Genomic DNA, 18,450 nt, shown 5'->3' with positions numbered 1-18,450 from the left:
GGAATGAGGAATAATTTCACACCAGCAGCACAGCATTTCTTATGCTTTATCTCTAACCTCACCTGACATGTAAAAATTTCCATCACCCCATCATAAAAGCAGAGCAGAAAGCCCAGTGAAGAGTCATGGGGCAGCGCTGAGGGTTAACTCCACAGACTTCAGTGATTCACAGGAAAGGACAGGGCGAGCTGTGCTTGCATAAACAGTTAAAGGTTATTTCCAAATATTAACCATGGCAGCAGAATTCGCAATTTCTTGGCCAATCACAGGCAACGTGAAAACATCAAAGCTTTTTTCTGCAAATCAAATTCTGGTATAACAAACTATTTAACCCTTTCTATTAAGCAGAAATCAAGGAGCCACAGCAATTAGGCTAGAAAAGGGGAAATAAGCCGGTGAAGCCAAAATAGCAGTAGCACATTTGGCCAGCCCTGCAGAAACGACACAAAACTGGCTGGATTCCAGTGTCTGGTTGCTTTGCAGCTCCAGGGCAGGTCTGGCTGTACAATCTTTACATAGAAATCAGACTCGCCCACTCCTCCCTCCTGCTTTCCTTACAGCAGACAGCGGTAGCGGGGGGAGTCCGTGGGCCAGATAAAGTTGCCTTGGTGCTTATTCCATTAGAGGCAAGGAGATTTTCTCCGGGTTTTTAATTAGAAAAAAAACCCAGCCTGGACCCAAACACACGTCTCCTGCCCGTGTGTTAAATGGCTTAATTTCCCCTTCCCTTCTACTGCCCTGCAACTGCTTCTATTCCTTATGTCATCGCTGATGACAGAGTTTGCTCCAGGCCCTCAGTAATGAAGTGCAAAAAAAAAAGGTATTAAAAATACAGGCCACTTCTCTGGCTGGCTGAGGGCTGGCTTTTAGCACAGGGGAGACGTGAGGGGAGAAGGGGGTGTTTCTTTCTTCTGCCTAAATAAAGAAAGGACTCCACAGGGCAGCCTGGAGCATCAGGCACTGCTTCCCCCAGACAGCTCCTGCAACCCCCAGTCTGGGAAAATTGTTGGTTTTGGCTTCATTTCCAGCTGGCCCGATCTGGGAACAGGTATCCCACAGCTTGCAGTGCTCTGATGTTGATTTACAAGTGCCCCAGTTACAAAATCAGAAGTCCTGAAGCAATAGTAGCATTTATTTACAGCAAACTTTCTCTCTTAGTCACCCATTAGCAACTGCAAGCTGTTAATGAGTGTCTTGCTACTGTTCCATACCGCTTTGTGGTCAGAGCTCATAAATTCACTTTGAGTTCACAATCTCATTAGGTTTCTTTCCTTATTCCTCTTAATTTCTGGTCTTTTGGGCCGGATTTTGTTCTGACAACTGGTCCTGATTTGATACATTAACCTCACTGAGGACACAGTTACATTTAAAAATGACATTTTGTTCGCACTGCTCATTAAAGTGCTTTGAGTATTGCAGATGATCCAGAGGCTCACAGCCCTTAAAACTCTTTGTGTTGATGTAAAGATCATTTTGTGTCTCTGAGGAGAGCCATCCCTCTGATGCACCTCTTCATGCAAGGAAACATGAAAGTGACAGGCTGTCCTGTGGCACCAACGCTCAGCCTGCTGGAGGGCAGATGTCAGCCTGGGCTGCAGTTCTTGTGTTATTCAGTGTGTCCCTGAGCAGGCTGGTGCCCTCACACAGACCCGTCCCTTCTCTGTGTCCCCATCACGCCCTGGGCAGCCCTGCTGCTGCTGGGGGATTGCTGGAACTCCCCAGGGTACCCAGGAGCAGCAGCCCTGGCACCACGGGCTGGGTCCAGCTCACCCCACAACACCCAGCCTGTGCTTTGTTGCCTTGCTCAAAGCAGGCATACAGAGTGCCTTTACACCCCCAAAAACAAAGTCAAGCACTGGTGACTTAACCAAAATCTAGAAGAGCCCTAATTCTACTGAAAGCCTAAAAAACAAAAGAGGAGAAGTAGAAAAGGCCACTGTTAGGGACCCTCAGTCTCTTTATAGGAGGAATCTGAGCTGCCTTAATTCTCTCCAGCTGAGCTGGAGGCTGAAACCCATCATCTTCACCTAGAGACCAGAGCCCTCTGCACTCACTGCTCAGGAGGAGACCTAAGGGCTCAAGGTGATGTGGAGCTCATGGGGATCCTGCCTGCCTGATGTTTCTGCAGCTCTGCTGAATTACTAAGTGAAAGTTAGAATTGTTTGGGGGTTTTTCCTTTGTTCCTATTGTTTTAGTGCGCTGTGGTCACATTCCTGGGGCAGTGTCTGCTTTTCAGATTGGCAGACTGTAGGTTAAGCTTTCAATTGATTTATGGCTTGTTTTTCTAGGGTGGTTAGCTAGCTAACAGAAGAGAGCTAAAGGATACACACAACATATATTATCTTGTTTTCAAGATCTTTCCAAGGGTTTTGGCTCAAGGGCTAATGGAAGGCCCCTCTTCCATGTGGGAAAAACATGAAGTGGGAAGAAAAGTGTACTTGTACTCTTTGGGAATTGGGGTTTGGAGGTGTTTTAAATTATTTTGTGCAAACTTCAGATGTCCTTATACACTGAGCAGCTTGCAGGCTGGTGTGTATTCTCATAACAGCCCCAAGAAATGAGGAATTACTGATTCCACATTACACTCAGAGAACTGAGGCTCAGCAGGAGATGTGTGAGGGCTTGCTAATGGCAAATGCAGAGCACTGAGCTGCCTGAGCTGCAGCAGCATCCTGCAGCAGAGCCATGAGTGACTGCTGTCCTCCCTCCAGGTACCACTGCAGCTCCCGGTCTGACCTTGGCTTAACCCAAGGTTTCCTCCCAGAAACCAGAGCTCCCTCCCCAGCTTCAAACCAGAGCTTTGGACCTGTCCTGGGAAAGGCTGAATCTCTGCTAAGGAGCAACAGGCCCTCTCTTTTCTGTGTTTTCCTGTGGGACAGCCTATAGAAATAGGCTATATTATATGTATACACAGCCTAGAGAATAGACTACAGAAATTCTGTGTTTTGAGTAGGTACCTTCTGGTAGATCGTGAGCAGCTTTGGGGTAATCTACCTCCTCAAGTCATTGTCCTCTGCCAAGAACTGTGTTCAGGAACACTAAACCAGAACCAAAGCTAAACACAGGAGATGCCTCCTGAGAAGCACAGCGCCAGCAGCAATCCTGCCCCAGCTCTGCTGCGCTCTGCTACAGGTGTGAGAATAGACAGCAGAGCAAGAGAACACCTGTGGCACAGTAATTGTTGGCCTCCACACCAAGTCTGGAGGCAGCCCAGCCATCCTGGGCCCTTGAGGCTGCCCTAAAATGCTCCAAGGGCTCAGGGATTCCCACATTCCCTCTGCAGCCAGCTTCACACTGCAGCTGAGCACCTCCACGAGTGAGACCACTGCTGCTGTTACCCCCATTGCTGCAGATGGGTTGATGTGGAGCACCCTGACCTGGTGGGGATGCAGGGTGTGCAAAGCCTGGTGTGATGCCTGAAGCAAACCCTCACTCTCAATAACCTCATTTTTTTTCTTTAAGAAACGATGCAATCGTGCCAGTGCATAACCTAATGTTTTGTAGACCTGTGGGATATAATTATAATATTACTGCCAATAATTATCACTACCAAAGACCCTACTTCATTCCTCAGCACTAGATGAGGTCCAACAGATCTTGGGGAAAGCGAATATGTTTAACTGGGAAATAAGAAAATGGAAGGAAGAAGAAAATCGATAGGATCCTATCATATGGCTCTTCTTAGCTTTCGATTTCCCTCCCCCAAACGTTTCCAAAACAGCAGGAACACGACTTGGCTGTAGGTCTGTATTATGCAATAGTGATTTCTTTGTTTCCTCTCACTTTAAGGTTTAGCAACAGGGAAGAAAAAAACCCTCCCATATAGAAACGGGGGAGGGGAGGTGTTAAGACGATGCTGGCTCCCTCCGAGCTATTAATGGTGAATTGCATAACCACTGCCGAGGGGTTGCTAGGTTTTACCACGTCCCTGCTCCCTGTTAAATATTAACAGAGCTTGTACTTTGGGCGGTGTCGCTGCTGCCGAGCCTGGCTACGGCCGCCAATCCCATCGGGCCGGGTTTCCATGGAGCTGATGGCATCCCTTGTCTCCATTCACAATGGAACCTCCCGGTGCTCGGCTGAGCCCATCCCCGAGAAGGAGGATGTGCGCACGGGCACAGCAGTGTTTCTGTGTTTGTTTGGTGCCTCCTGGATGTGCCTTGTGGTGTTTTGCCCTAAAACCAGCCAGGTTTGGAAGTGACGCCTGTTTTGTCTGTCCTGGTAGATCTGCAGAGCCACAAGGTGCCTTTAACCCTCCTGGTGCCAGCCCTGGCACAGCCACCTGTGCATCGGGTTCTGCTCAGTGGTTGAAAGGGCAAGCTGGGATAGGACAAGGGGGAATGGTTTACCCTAAAAAAACGGTAAGGCAGAAATTTTTGAGATGAAAGTGGTGAAACACTGACATAGGTTGCCTGGAGAGGTTGTGGATGACCCATCCCTGGAAACATTTGAGGTCAGGTTGGACTGAGGTCTGAGCAAACTGCTCTAATGCAAGATGTCCCTGTTTGTTGCAGGGGGTTGGACTAGATGGCCTTTAAACAACCTTTCCAGCCTAAAACCATTTTATGATTCTCCCCTGCTGTTCCTCCTCCTCATCCATCTCTCTTCTGTTTCCTGGTTTAAATTAGACTGCAAAATCTCCTGGATTAAGATGCAAAGAATAAACGCAGTATCTCCTAACCCGTGGGTTTGCCTTGTTTTCCCCCAGTAACATAACTCTCATCAAAACCTTTCTGATTTACATTTAAAGCATTTTAATGGAGTTAATGGCGCAGATTTTCAACACATTGGCTTCCTGGGACCAGTTTAGGGCCATGCTGGGACTAGTTTTCATCCATGCTGGATGCTGAGAGGCTTTGCTTGCTGTTGGTCTGTGGAGCAGGGCAGTGCTGGATGCTAGAGATCTGCATATTCAATGTGCATGTGAGCTCAAACAGGTTTTTTGTTATGTCTCTAATTAGGCTAAGTAGGGTGTTGGATTCAAGTGCTAATTAGAAATGACCACTCTAAAATACATTAGGACATTTAGGGCTGTGTGCTGTTTGCATATTTGGGTGCCAGCTCCTGCTGACCTTTGTGTGAGTGATGTGATGAGTCCATCCACTTTTTAACCAGTCACATTATTTTATTTCTTCTCTTTTTACGACAGATACACCATGCCTAAGAAAATGAGTTTCTAGCAATGGAACTAAGCACACATAAGGCATGGGGTTGTCCATGGCAGAAAGGGGAAGGACGTGTTAGGCAGTGAGAGGAAGGAACTGGCAGTCAGGATTGGTCCAGCCTCTAAAAAGTGATGTGAGTACTGAAAGTGGGGGGGATGGGGGTCCCTGGGAGTCCAGTGTCTGCTGGAAAAAAACAATTAGTGGAAAAAAAAACAACCTCTGGCTTCCTAAACCTACCCTGCAGGGTGCACCTGAGGGCAAGGCTGTGTGCCTGTGGCTGTGGCTTGGCAGCACTTTGGTCAGTGCCTCGTGGGGTGGCCCAGGCACTCTGTCACCACTTGAGGGGAACGGGAGGGCAACCCAGGTGAGCAGCCAAGGTGCAGGTCTGAGCTGAGAAAACTGTTTTTAAATGTTGCATTCATTAACTGGTGCTGAACTCCAAGCTCTCCTTAGCTGGGCAAGGACTGTTGGGTTTCAAACTGTGCCAGCTCCTACACGTTCTGCATGCCAGACTGGTCCAGCCTTCACTGAATCCTTCACACGTCTGGCTGATCTCCTGCACCACAGGGACAAAGTCACGCTGGCCCCGTGTCAGCTCTGTGGTGTGGCACATCCCTGTGCCCACAGCTGGGCTCGCGTCCCTTCCCTTCCCCCATGGAGTGCCTCCCCTCTGCAGCCACCTGGGACTGGACAGGAGAGTGCTGGAGCAAAGCACAGCTCAGGATCTGCATGAACAGGTGGGAGCTTGGGCTGGGGAGCATTCCCAGAGCAGGATGTGGCCAATGCCAGTGCCCTGAGCAGGAGCTCTCCCTGCTGAAGCCACAGGGCTGTCCCTCCCAGCACAAGAGCTGTTCCATGGAGACCCACATGTGCAAACAAACACATGCCAGCTCAGCACTTTTGAAGACTGTTAAGAGATTCTTTTCAAGTACAGGGCTCAGCACACACTGTCCTTTTATTTCCTTTTGTAATTTTTTTTTCCCCCAGTCCCTTGGGAATAATTAAACACATCCATGCAGGCAGGAAGGCCGGGCTGGCTGCTGGCCTGGCAGACAGGGGGGCTCTGAGCCCTAAAGATGTGTCCCTGCTGTGGCTCTCTCCTGCACACCCCCAGTACTGCACAGGGACTCATCCACATGGAAAAACAGCCTTGAAAAACAGCCTCACTAAATTTTCATTAAAAATTCATAAGCGTTTGGGCAACACTGAGTTGTGTGAAGCCCAGACTGGAACACAAACAGGCTGCACCTTGCCTGAAGTCTCAAAGCAAAGGGGTTTTTGTAAAGCTGGTGTAAACCCAAGCTGGTCTAGGTCCAATATTTGCTTGGCTCCAGTTCAGATTCATTCCTGAATTTGAACTGATGAACTTCCAGCCATCAGGTACATTTATGGGGGATGAACATGGACACATCTATGGTTTAACAGAGCCATAATTTCTCCCTGAATGCTTTATTGTTTGAAATTCATAAATAAGGTGAAGTGAAAAGGACAAGCCCCTTTAATCTATGAGTGGTGTGCTAAATGACAGTGGTAAATCTCTGCTGGCTCCATGGCAGGTAGAGCTGATTTGCACTCCCAAAATGGCAGTGATTTTATCCCACAACACTGAAGGTGTGGAGATTATATTTTTGAGGGGAAAAAAAAATCAGCCCTACTCTGGATCAGGCTTGGATGGGAGCAGTCAGCAAGGCATTGCAAAGAGCCTGGGTGTATTCTGTTATCCTGGTGAGGGAAATGCCCACCCTGCACCGGCCCTGAACCTTGTCAGGCTCCTTTCTTACCTCATCCTCCACATTTCTTATCGCTCCTGATCTGTTTATTGCTCTGGTTTGAATGCTTTTATAGCCTGCTAGACGAGGCTGTCTCAAGGCCAGTGTGTTCAGGTGTGCCAGAGAAAGCTCTGCCCCCCGCAGCGTGCAAACAACCCCACTCCCCTCCAACACTTGGATGATTGAAAGTCATTTTCATAGAATCTTGGAATGCTTTGGGTTGTGGATCATTAGTTCCAACCCCCTGCCATGGGCGGGGACAACTTCCACTGTCCCAGGTTGCTCCAAGCCCCATCCAGCCCAGCCCTGGACACTTCCAGGGATCCAGGGGCAGCCACAGCTCCTCTGGGCACCCTGTGCCAGGGCCTCCCCACACTCACAGCAGATATTTTGATGAGCATTACACAGCAGTGTGTGATCTTTAAACCCCAGAAGTTTACACAAGATGCTCACAGGGCTGCCAGTGCTTTAAACCACCCACCTTTTGTGTCCCCAACCAAAGGGTGTCCCCTGGGCTGGGGGACACCCCGCTGGTGTGGGGCTGCTCTTTCAACCTGTATTTCAACCACAGTCAGGATGGAATGAGAAAAATCAATAAATGCTTGCAGGTTGAAGCATAAATATCCCTTCTGTTTAGGGCATTAATATTTATCATTTGGTGGAGAGCTTGCGCACGGTGTTTTAGTGTGTTTTATTTGCAAAGCACCCTGGGGTGGTTTTACACAAAAGTTGCTGTATTGAATTTTCTCGTGATGTAGTATTAATTTGTACAAACTGCAAATTGATGCTGACCTGGTCTCTGATGGGCACAAGCTCTCAAATTTTAATTCATATAAAACCTGGCCCCAATCTCAGCAATGTGAGCTTCAGTGCTGGGGACTGAAGGGAGACCCTCTGGGAACTGTCAGTCAGAAAACAAAATTCTGGAAAGGTTTTTCCCCTCTGTCCATCTCTTAATGGCTCTAGCTGAGATGTTTCAGCTGAAGAAAACTCCACCCCTGCAGCTTCTGCTTTGAAAAAAAAAAAACCATGAAAAATCTAACTCAATCTCCTTAAAAAAGAGGGATTAATGCTTTCCAGAAAGAATTTCTGTCCTCCTTTCAGTCCCAGTGGAGTTTTCTGTTAGGCAATCAATAAGTAATGACCAGGAAAAGACTTTAAAGTCCCTTGTTGCTGTCATATTACCAGATTGTGCATCCCAACCTCAAATCGAGTGAGCTGAGAAACTGAAAAAAAGAGAAGAATGAAGAAAAATCGGAGGAGGATGAGCATGGACTCACCTTCCATCATATTCCCTGCCAGGGGTCTGCTGGGGAGATGCATTTTTGGGGTGGAGCACCACAGTGGCTCTGTTAGAAGCCCCAGTCCCCAGGGTGGCCCAGGCCCTCCTGCTGTGGGACCCGATGGCCACGAGGTGTCCAGCCCTGTGGGACACAACAGCAGCACTTCAGCATCCAGAGAAAAAAGTCCTTTAAAGGACTGTGGGAAGTTTAGTGGAAATAATAAATTTGGGGTTCTTCCTTTATCCTTGTGAGTATTTTTTTTTTCATGAATGTGAGAGCTGGAGAAGTCTTTTTAGAATTAAATTGGTGTTTTATTGGAAAAAGTTCTGGTGTCCTGGGGGAGAGATAAAATTGACACGTTATTGGCAACGTGGTTTTCAGCACATGGCTGCATACCTGGCTGTTCTGCCAGGGCTGAGGATGTCTGGGCTCAAAGGAAAGGGCTGGGAGAAAAGGAACCCAAAAGACAGACTTTTGGAAGTGGCCAAGTGCATGCTCTTGCTTGCAGAGCTGAAAACACAGGAGTCCAAGTCACTCCAGGAATCACAGTATTTTTAATTTTTTCCTCGAAGTTTTAGAAAACTCAGACTAAGCTGTATTTTCCTCCACAAATCTCCCAACATTTTTTGGCTTTCTCTTCCCAGACACTTTATAAAACCATCTCAAATTCTCGCCTGGAGTTGGCCTCTCTGAAATTTATTTCCAGTTCATTGCTGGCCAATAAGGGTGACAAAGTGTGTTTCACGAGGAGGAAAACCCACTTTGTGGTTATTGAGGGCCAGACTCGGAGACCAGATCCAATCACACAGCAATAGTATTTGCAGCTGTTTGCCCATGACATTATTTCCTGGGCACCTGGCTTGTACTTACATTTAAGAACTTGTAAATCTGAGGAAATCTTGGATTAAGGTACCAAAATGTGCCTGCAAACATTTGTGCCTGCCATTTTTCAGCTGTAATAATGGGAGTCCTGTTAAAGTGAGGATGAAAAATTGGTCCTGTGTCAATAACCCGTATGAATGATGTTAGAGAAAACTGGCAAGTCATCAAAAGACCCTGTTCTCCATTTAATTCTCTTCCTAGCTCATTATGGATTATCACGTTTTGTCTAGTTAGTGGCATGATTATGGAAATAGAAAAACTGTTTCTCTCTGCTTCTTATCTAAAAGATGAATGAGGCACATATAATTGGCTTAAGTTATCATTTAGCAGTGAGCTCTCCTGATGCAGGGCTTTTATTTTGTCCTCAGCCTGAAGTCCTGAGACACACTGAATGGCTGCTGTGCTCCCCTGGTTGTTTTCTGTCCCCAGTGCCCCCATGCTCAGCCCAAAACAATGCTCCTGTTAAGGGCTTGAGGTACTTTTGTTGCCAGAAAAATCAGCTGTAAATAACTCATCAGGTGGAGATGATCATCAGGGCATAAATCACCAGCACTGAAACAAGAGCTGAACGGCCTGAGCACATCCAGGGAGCCTCATCCACCCTCCCCTGGGACTCAGGGCTCATCCTAAACCTGCCTGAGCTGTAGCTGCACCTATGGTTTCTGGGATCCCAGAAATGGGATTTATGCTCCAGGCAACACAGGCTCCCACCTCCTGGAAAAGAATGAGGGATTTTGAAAGCATTTTTCTTTTTAATAATAAGAGAGAATAAAAATGGCAAGAAAAGGGGAGGTGCCATGGCCAGGAAGGGTTTTTCACCCCCACGTTAGGCTCTGAAATGTTGGAGGTGCTCTTAAAGAAGCACTTTCCATTGGGATGCTGGGCTCTGGTTACAGCTCTGGGAGCTCATGGGGACCACTCAGTTTGCACACATTTGGGCACTAAATAGCCAGGGTTTGGTGCTTAAAAGCATCTGCCAAAAAGTCCATCAGTCATGAGGATCACTGCTGCTGTCATTGCATTTCCTGAGGCCTCAGGGGACACTGGCCAATGAAGGTAATTGGAGACTATAAAACATTAGGAAAAGCCATAGCAATTTTGAAAAGGACCTTTTTACCTTCCTGTGGTCTCTTATATCTTCACTCTGAGAGAAAATGTTGTCTGAGAAATAAAGGGGAAATTTGTTCATCTCGACTTTCACAGTGAAGAAAGAGCAGTGGGAAGGAAAGAGGATGCTTTCTGTCTGGCTTATAGTATTGGAGCTTAGTTCTCCTCTAAGCATTTTATCCAAAGCCTATTTTTAATAATGCCAAAATAATAATTGCTGAAATTCCTCTTTTTTTCTTTTTCTTTTTTTTTTTTTTTACATGCAGAGCATCATTGGCAAAAATTTTTTCGCAGCTTCCCTTGGCAGTCAGTTGGAGCAGCAGAATTTGATGGACCCTGACGGTACTGGGGGACAAAGGCAGCTTTAGAGGACAGAAAACTATCTGGGCAACAACTCTCTCAGCCCAAACTGCCTCTGTTGTGTTCCTCTGTTGCCTGACAATATGCTCTCAAGAAAACACAAAATGTTGTTCTCTTTGTGGAAAATTCTTGCAAGGTTTTTTTTTTTTTTTCTTTTTGCATGTGTTTACTGAAATAAGGAAGGAAAAAAAGCCAAAAAGGAAGCAGAAAAAAAGCCCAGGAAAATTACAGAACTTTTCTCTCCAAATTACCTCTGTTGTAAAAAATGTTACAGAAGACTTCACATTCTAAAAATACCAGCCAGCTCCACGAGCTGTGAGTGAATGTAGACCCAAGTGAGATGAGGATCAGGCCTAATTTGCTCATAATTATGTTAAACCCATATAAAATAATTTTCCATTTTTCTGGAACCAACCCCCAAATTGCACCTTTAATATCTAGGAATATGCCAGTGAACAATCCATTATATTGTCCTCCCACAGTTATTATTTTCCAAAGTGACAGGGAGATGACAGGAGTCTGTGGCTCCAGGTTGTGAATGAGCAGCAGGAGCAGATGGGTTTGTGAGAAGCAGCAATCCTGCTCTCCTGCTAAAAATGCTACAAACAGGAACCCCCAGCTAACGTGCCCCGAAAATGCAGAGCAGTGGAACTGTCCCCAAGCAGAGGATTTCACAAGGCTTTCCAGGAGGCATCAATATCTGTGCAATAAGGAAATGGAGCTGCAGATGCTAATGTAGTTATTGCACTTTGTAAAAAAACACAGGGACAGCTTCAATTATCCCACCATCATGTACTAAATAAGGTCGAATAAGCAAGGTTTAAGATAACAGGAGGAGTTTTCAAGGCCATTAATGTGCCTCATGGGATTCACCCTTCTTTTGGGTAATGGGGAGCTCCTGCTTGTGTATATACAGATAATAAGGATTTATAGCATCATAATGTGCAGTGTTTTTTCGTAAGGGACACGATGAAAACATGGCAACATGACAGGAAATATTTCAATTATTTAGTTGCCTACTGGCATGCCAGGATGGGGCTGTCTCTGGTGCTTCATCCTCATCTCAGCCTTTTGCCTCCTCTCTCTGCCTTGTCTCCCAGCAGCTCTGGTGTTTCTGCTTCCAGGAGTGCACAGCCCCTCCTTGCCAAGCAGCTGCCTTAAAAAAACAAAAAGGAGAAAAGTCATACAAGGGTCTCTTTGCCATTCCCAGTTTTCCCAGCAATTTTACAGGATCACAAGTGGGCTTCACATGTCCCTCCATGTGAAGGGTCCAGCAATAGTTCTGCTGGTTGGAGCTGCAGTGGAAAGGAGAATAACTCAGAAAATGATGCTCTTAGGGTGAATTTTCACAAAGGGTTCTTCCCATAGTCCTGGTGGGGACTTTGAAGGAGATCTGAGCAGAAAGGGCAGGTACAAAACCAATGAGATGCTGGAGGAAACCCTAAGGAATCAACAGGTGAGTTCTTCGCCTCCTTTCTAACCAACCAAAGTCAAGAGAAGTTTCTCCATCTTTTTCCATCTTCCTCTGTCTTGTGGGCAGTTTCACAAGCAATTTGGCATCTCATAATTTGAGCTCTTCATTGTCCTCATTCACTGTGATTTTTCTTTTATTATTATCTCTCTACTGTGCCAGTTTTCTGGACCCTCAAGCATAAATGTAGGACCCTGCTGCAGTCAGCTCTTCACCATGGTGTGAGCTGTGCCACCACTCACCCCTCAGTGCCAGGCCAGCCTGCCAGACCATGGAAACTCTCTTGGCAATGCCATCACCCCATCTGGGTGACACAATAAACACAAAACCTGACAACTGGACTCAAATGAAATATGTGTGCTGCAATGTGCAAGCATGACTCAGGCACTGCAGCCAGGCACTCCCTGGAGTCTGGCTGTGTCCCAGAGACATTTTTCTCCCTGGCTTTAGTTGACACATCCAGGCTTGTACATTATGCTTATATTTTTGACAGGTTGTGGTGTAAAGAAGGTTATGATTTCCTCACTGGGGGAGGACCCAGGCTTAAGAGGGCCTGGCTGACCTTTTAACTGGCTTCTGAAAATTGTTCTGCCTCTTCCCTTCTCCTGCCAGTGTGGGACAAGTGCTGGAACACTTATCCTGGATCCTACATCCCCCTTACCCCTTCTTCACACATGGCTGTTTAAAGGCATGATAGGGGTTTGAATGCCCAGCCCATTGACATGGAGCATGCACACCCTGCAGCTCCAGGCAGAAATATTTATAAATCAATACCACATCCTCTGCAGTGCTAGTGCATGCTGCTGCTACACATGGGTGCATTTTTGGGGAAGGGGAAGGACATGCTGGGAAAGTGGCAAGGTTGGACCACGATCCCCCTGGCACTGGACACTGCAGGGAGAGGGGAAGGGGAGGGTGGGCAGCACCCACAGGCAGGGAGCAAGGACTGGGCGAGGAGCAGTTATCCTGTTAAATGAGAGTTTTACTATTTCCCTCAGTGAGAGCTGAATTATATCCTTCAGCAGGAGCAGAGTTCGATTGCTGCTTTTGAAAAATGTAGCTGGAATAAATACTGTATGTGTCCCAGATGGGGTTTTCCCCTCACTGCATTCTCTAATTTCCTTCATACAGGAGGAATACTTGTACTTGCTGCTTTCCCTCCTTATGCATTTGCTATGAGGGTTTTTGAGCCCAAAGGCCCTCACTTTGAATAGAAATGAAGCTTCTGGTGTTTCCTCTATTTAAGGGAGGCAAGCAAAGCAACTGGAGGATGTATTGCTTCAGCCCTGACCTATTTCTATGCTCAGCACATTTTTTCCCCTCCACGGACATGAGGAATTGTCCCAAACCCTGGGGCTATTTTCTGCTTCCAGTTCTCTGGAATGCCCCTTGCAGCAGGGCTGGAGGGGAGCAGACCTTCCTGAGGGGCAGCAGCACAGGGCTCTCTCCTTTTGCTCCCTGGGAACTGTAAGAAAAATGTCATTTATCAGGGAAGGTGCTCCACACGTATTTAACACTGAAAGGGAATCTCAGGAGCAGACACATAAGGCAATTACATGTGTGTTTTTCAGTCCTAATTAGACTGAACTCCATAATTGTGAGATGCATTTCTGACTCTTTTTTTTTTTTCCATTAAAGAAATACCCCCCTCTTTTATCAAGGCTGAGCTAAACCCCCAGTGGAAAGGTGAGGGAAGGAGGAATAATTAATGATGATGAAGATTCTGCCTGCCATGGGAGCACTGCTGCATTTCCCATTAAAGTTTCCCCCTGCAGCACAGGAACCCCCTTTGTGATGCTCCTGGGACCAGAGGGCTGGCCAGGGCTGGGCTGTCCCCAGCATGGGGGCAATTAAGGGACTTTTAAGTTGTCACTTCAGCACAAAGGGGTGTGTTTAGCTCCATGGACTCCAGTGATCTTCACAGGTGTTGAATGTACAACAGAGCTCTGAGGGGATGGACATTCCATTAAGAGTGTTGCTACCCTTAGCAGTTATTTACGTGATGGAAGGGGCTTGGAAGGGCTGAGATGTGCATTGGTAAGAGGGGTGTGATGGTTGCCATCTTTCCAGTAGGATCAGTCATCCAGAAGAACCCAGACACCCAGACTGGGAGGATTGGGAACAGTAAAAGATCTGGGGTTTGGGTGATAGGGCTCAGCTTGGGGCAGATCTGAAATCCACGATGGCAATTCATGGAGGAGAATAAAATATTTGGGAGGGGGGATTCATACAGTTTTAAGGCAGCTCACCTTCCTTCTGCCCAGCACAGGCACCGTGGTGCCTCACACGGAGCAGGCAGGGGCACAGAGGTGACGTTGCTGATGTCACACGTGGGCAGCATCGGTGACAGCAGCAGGGTGGGTCAGCTCAGCAGCCTCTGCCCAGCTGGGTGCAGATGGTTTTCACCACACACCAGCATGACAAAGGCACCTCTCCAGAGCTGAGCCATTCCATGCAGTGGGGGTGTTATTTAGGATGGGGAGATGTGGGGGGGGTGACACAGCTTTATTATGCCTCAGAAAAATAAATTCGGGAGAGATTAAAAAAAAAACCCACTTCCATTTGAAAAGAGGGAGGAATAAGGCAGATAAAAGATATGAATTTTTCCTCCAAGACAGACTGCTAAATAGGCTCTTCTTGTTCACTGAGGCTCAGTAATGCAAGTTGACAGGATATTAAGGTTATTCCAGGTTCTTCTGTCTCCCAGGGTCATAAGCCTTCTGCTATGCATGTTAATCCATCTTAGCATTCCTCCGAGTAGCTGCATAAGTAGGGCAATCGGTTTAGTATGTATTCTTTCCATTTACAGCCTAGTTGGGAGGAGAAACCTACTAATTAACAGAATACCCCTAGAAAATCAGGAGTCATTTTAATAATAGAGAGACTCGGCACAACGTTCTGCAATTAAAGATAAACCTTCCTCTGAAATATTTCAGGGGTGAGAGGAGGAGGCCATCCAAGAGAGAAGGACCCTGGAGGCGTTTATCCTGCAGCTCTTCCCTCTGCCCTTCTCTTGCCCTGGCTGCTGCCACCTAAGGCTGGTGAGCCACATCCCTCTGTGACTGAAGAGAAAACAAGAGCCTGAGTCTCACTGCAGCTCCCTGCCAGCTCGGGATTTTCTCCCAAATGGCAGCTGAAAAGTTCCTGTCCATGCTGTGCCTGAGGATTCTCCCACAACGTGGGCATCATGCCATGGACTATTAACCCCCTTTTGCCACAGCCTGTCTGACCAAGCCATGCCTCCCCAGCCCTTGGTGTGCCACACACCTGAATATATCCCCCTTTTCCCAGGTGATTTAAAACCCCACAAGATTCAAGCAGCTGCTACAATGACATCAGTGAATAATGTTAAAAATAATAGTGCTCGTTTTGAGGCTGAAAAGTCAAATAACTGCCCTGAAATTTGCCACTTTCTCACCTTGTTCAGCATGAATCATTCCCAAGTTCCCAAGTGCTTTCCAAATTATCTAATATTATATTATATTATAATATTAGATAATATATTATATTATAATCTCTAATATTGCCTGAAAACAATTTCTCTATCTTCATACTTGTGCTTGTTTTGGGGAGTACCTGAGCACAGAGCAGAGGGTGACCAGAGCTGGGGGTTCTTCTGCCCCCCACTTCTCAGCTGCTGTGGCAAGAGGTCCTCTGAGACTGAATGTAGCAGCATTCAATTAAAATGAATTAGTAAAAATAACTATAAAACTATTTTGCTTTTAGCTGCCCTTTAACAAAATGTTTTCGGATTTTTATTTCCTTTTATCATTTCTGCAAGAAATGAGAAATATTTGCCCTGATCTCTGCTTGAGCCAGAGGTTTTAAGCAGGCAGCTGTTCAGATACTTCCATCCTTAAGTCTTCCAGCAGTGATGGGAACGCTCTTCTGCTCCCCAGCTGGGGGATGGGGTTTGCCTGACCCTGGATAATCTGTCCTTTCTGCAGCTATGAGCTGCAGGAGAAAAAAACAGATGTAGCACTCCTTGATCTCTGACACAGAGTGAGTTAAGTAATTTCACCTTTAAGGTTGGGATTTTTTTTCTGAAAGAGAAGGAGACAGCTCAAAGCCAATATCCCCTTCTAGGGAAAGACTTGATGTAGATCAAAAAAGGCACCTGAACTACAGCCAGCAGAGGCTGGTGGGAATAACCCCACTGCTGACACGGATTTGGGATCAGGTCTCCATGTGTGAACACTCTACCACATCTACCAAGGCTGGTCACTTTCCCAAAGCATTTGCTGTCAGAGATATGGGCAAATCTCACCACAAAAGCAATGGCATTCCTGAGGACAAGGAAGAACTGGGAAAAGGGTGATATTTGGGATCAGAGATCTCTGTAACACCCTCAAAATCAGTGGTGACGTGGGGCTGCACCAGACACAGCACGGCCACACAGTGCTTGAACCCAGCAGGGTTTTATTCCTGGAGAGGAGATGGAGAATCATAAAATATTCTACATCTCCACTGTCAGAAACTGGAATACAGCACGACTGTGAAATCCAACAGAGAAGGCAGGGGGAAATTCAATGAGTGTATGTATAGATAAAACTGAGATTGTTTTCAGTTATTGAGATGAAAACATCTCTTTTCTTGTCCACTATCAGCTTTGACTTAAGTAACAGACTGTAACTTCAGTTTAAAAAGTGCCATGGCTTTGACAGCACTGGGGCTGCCATCCACCAGGGACCTTGCTCAAGCCTCACTGTTCACAGAGAAAACAGTCTTAGGAAAAAAATGAAGTAAAAAAAAAAAAAGAAAAGAAAAAGCTATGGTGTAACATATTAGTGGACTAATTTTTACTTACAGGTGAAATATTTGAAATTCAGGGATTGACTATATGCCACATGCTAAACAACTTGGATGTCCAAATGACAGAACTCTGCCTTTTTGGGAGGATCAGAGATATTTGCTTTCCAGCAGCTTTTCCCTCAGGTTTTGTGAAGCAGTCACAACAGTCTGTGCTACCAGGGGATGCTCCTGGCCCACTCTGAGTGCACACTGGGGCGTTTCCCCATGCCCTGACTCTGCTGGCTGGACAGGCAGAGGTGTGCTCACTGACACTTCTCACCACTCAGCCAAAGCCACTTGAAAATACAGATGGACTTGCTTAGGAAATCCTGGATAATATTCCATCTCCTTCTCCATTCTGGGGAAACCAAATGAAATAAAATGATTTACAGAAGACAGCTTTATCCCCTTTTATTAACAAGATATAATGAATCTGTGAATTCATGGAATAACTCCAGTGATTTTGAACTGATGAGCAAAGGATGAGCTGGTCTCAAAAAACAAAATGCCATTTAGCCAATGGAGTAAGCAAAATAATTAATGATTGCACATTTAGAACAATCAATAAGGTGGTTACACAAGATATTATATGATCCAAGATTAATTAGGGATGACAAATTCCCCAGAAGGATGAAACATAGGACAAATATGAAATCTAAATGAGAATCCAGTTAACAACTTGCAAGAGGAGCTGATTGCACTTGGTGTTCCAGCATCCCGTGTTGTTCCAATCAAAGATCTCAGCACAAATCTGGGCATTCCAAGATGGACATGTGCATTGTGGGATACATGAAGTAAAAAATCAGTGGGCATGTCAGGAGGCTGAGAGGTGAAGGGAAGGCTGAGGAGGCAGGAGCCTGCCCAGGTGATGGGGCTTTGCTCTCTCCAAGCAGAGCTGTGTCTCAGGGCTGCCTGCAGCTGATCCTCTAGCAGCGGCCTCGACAGAGCTTGGGAAAACCTCCAAGGTTAATGCAAGTGCTGGAAATCCTCCTCCAGCATCTGGACAAGGGCAGGAGGTCCCACACCCAGCACTTTTCACTGCTCTGCCAGGGAGGCATCTGCCTGTGGCCAAACAGGGCAATTCCAGCCCCTAAATTCACTCTGCTCAGCTGGGGCACCAGGACAGGAAAGGTCCCCATAGCCTGTGGCTCGCACCAGTCTCTCATGATAGTGATACAAGGCAAAGCTCATGCACTCCATCTTCTCCTCCCTTATTACACATCAGCTGAGTCATTCTAACTGTGTGCTTTTCTAACCTCACTGAGGAGGGCTGAAATATTTGAGTGTAAACCTCATCCTTGGGGGTTTAAAGTGATTGCACAGTCTCAGCTGACCAGCAGCATTCCTATGGAAGTTCCACTGCCCTGGGATATTGCTACATGAGCTCAGCCCATCCTGCCTCATTACCCTCAGAGCTCTCCAGCAACTGTTTTGTTGTTTTTTCATCCTAGGTAGAGAAATCACAGACCTTTCTATATCATGTGAATGGGGATGTTGCTTTACAAAAGGCTTTGAGAGTTTGGTTCCTCAGCTGCAGCTCTGAGGTGTGTGGAGATGCTGATGCAGACTGGGTTCTCTTTAGCAGCAAACCAGTCCGTCCTCTGGGAGCCAAAACTGGGATG

General features: G+C 46.5%; 1 long non-coding RNA gene across 2 annotated transcripts in view; it reads right to left on the bottom strand.

Moving 5' to 3' along the window:
• Positions 1-10,775: 10,775 nt before the first annotated feature.
• Positions 10,776-18,450, bottom strand: part of LOC119704434 — a 122,371-nt gene continuing 114,696 nt past the window's right edge. For both annotated transcript variants that reach the window (XR_005257973.1, XR_005257972.1), the window contains exon 4: positions 10,776-11,722. This is a non-coding gene — a long non-coding RNA (uncharacterized LOC119704434). The remainder of the gene's footprint in view (positions 11,723-18,450) is intronic.

Source organism: Motacilla alba, chromosome 9 (genome assembly GCF_015832195.1).
Source record: "Motacilla alba alba isolate MOTALB_02 chromosome 9, Motacilla_alba_V1.0_pri, whole genome shotgun sequence".
NCBI lineage: Eukaryota > Metazoa > Chordata > Aves > Passeriformes > Motacillidae > Motacilla > Motacilla alba.
Note: the sequence above shows the minus strand (reverse complement) of the source record. Positions and strands in the feature narration are given on the sequence as shown.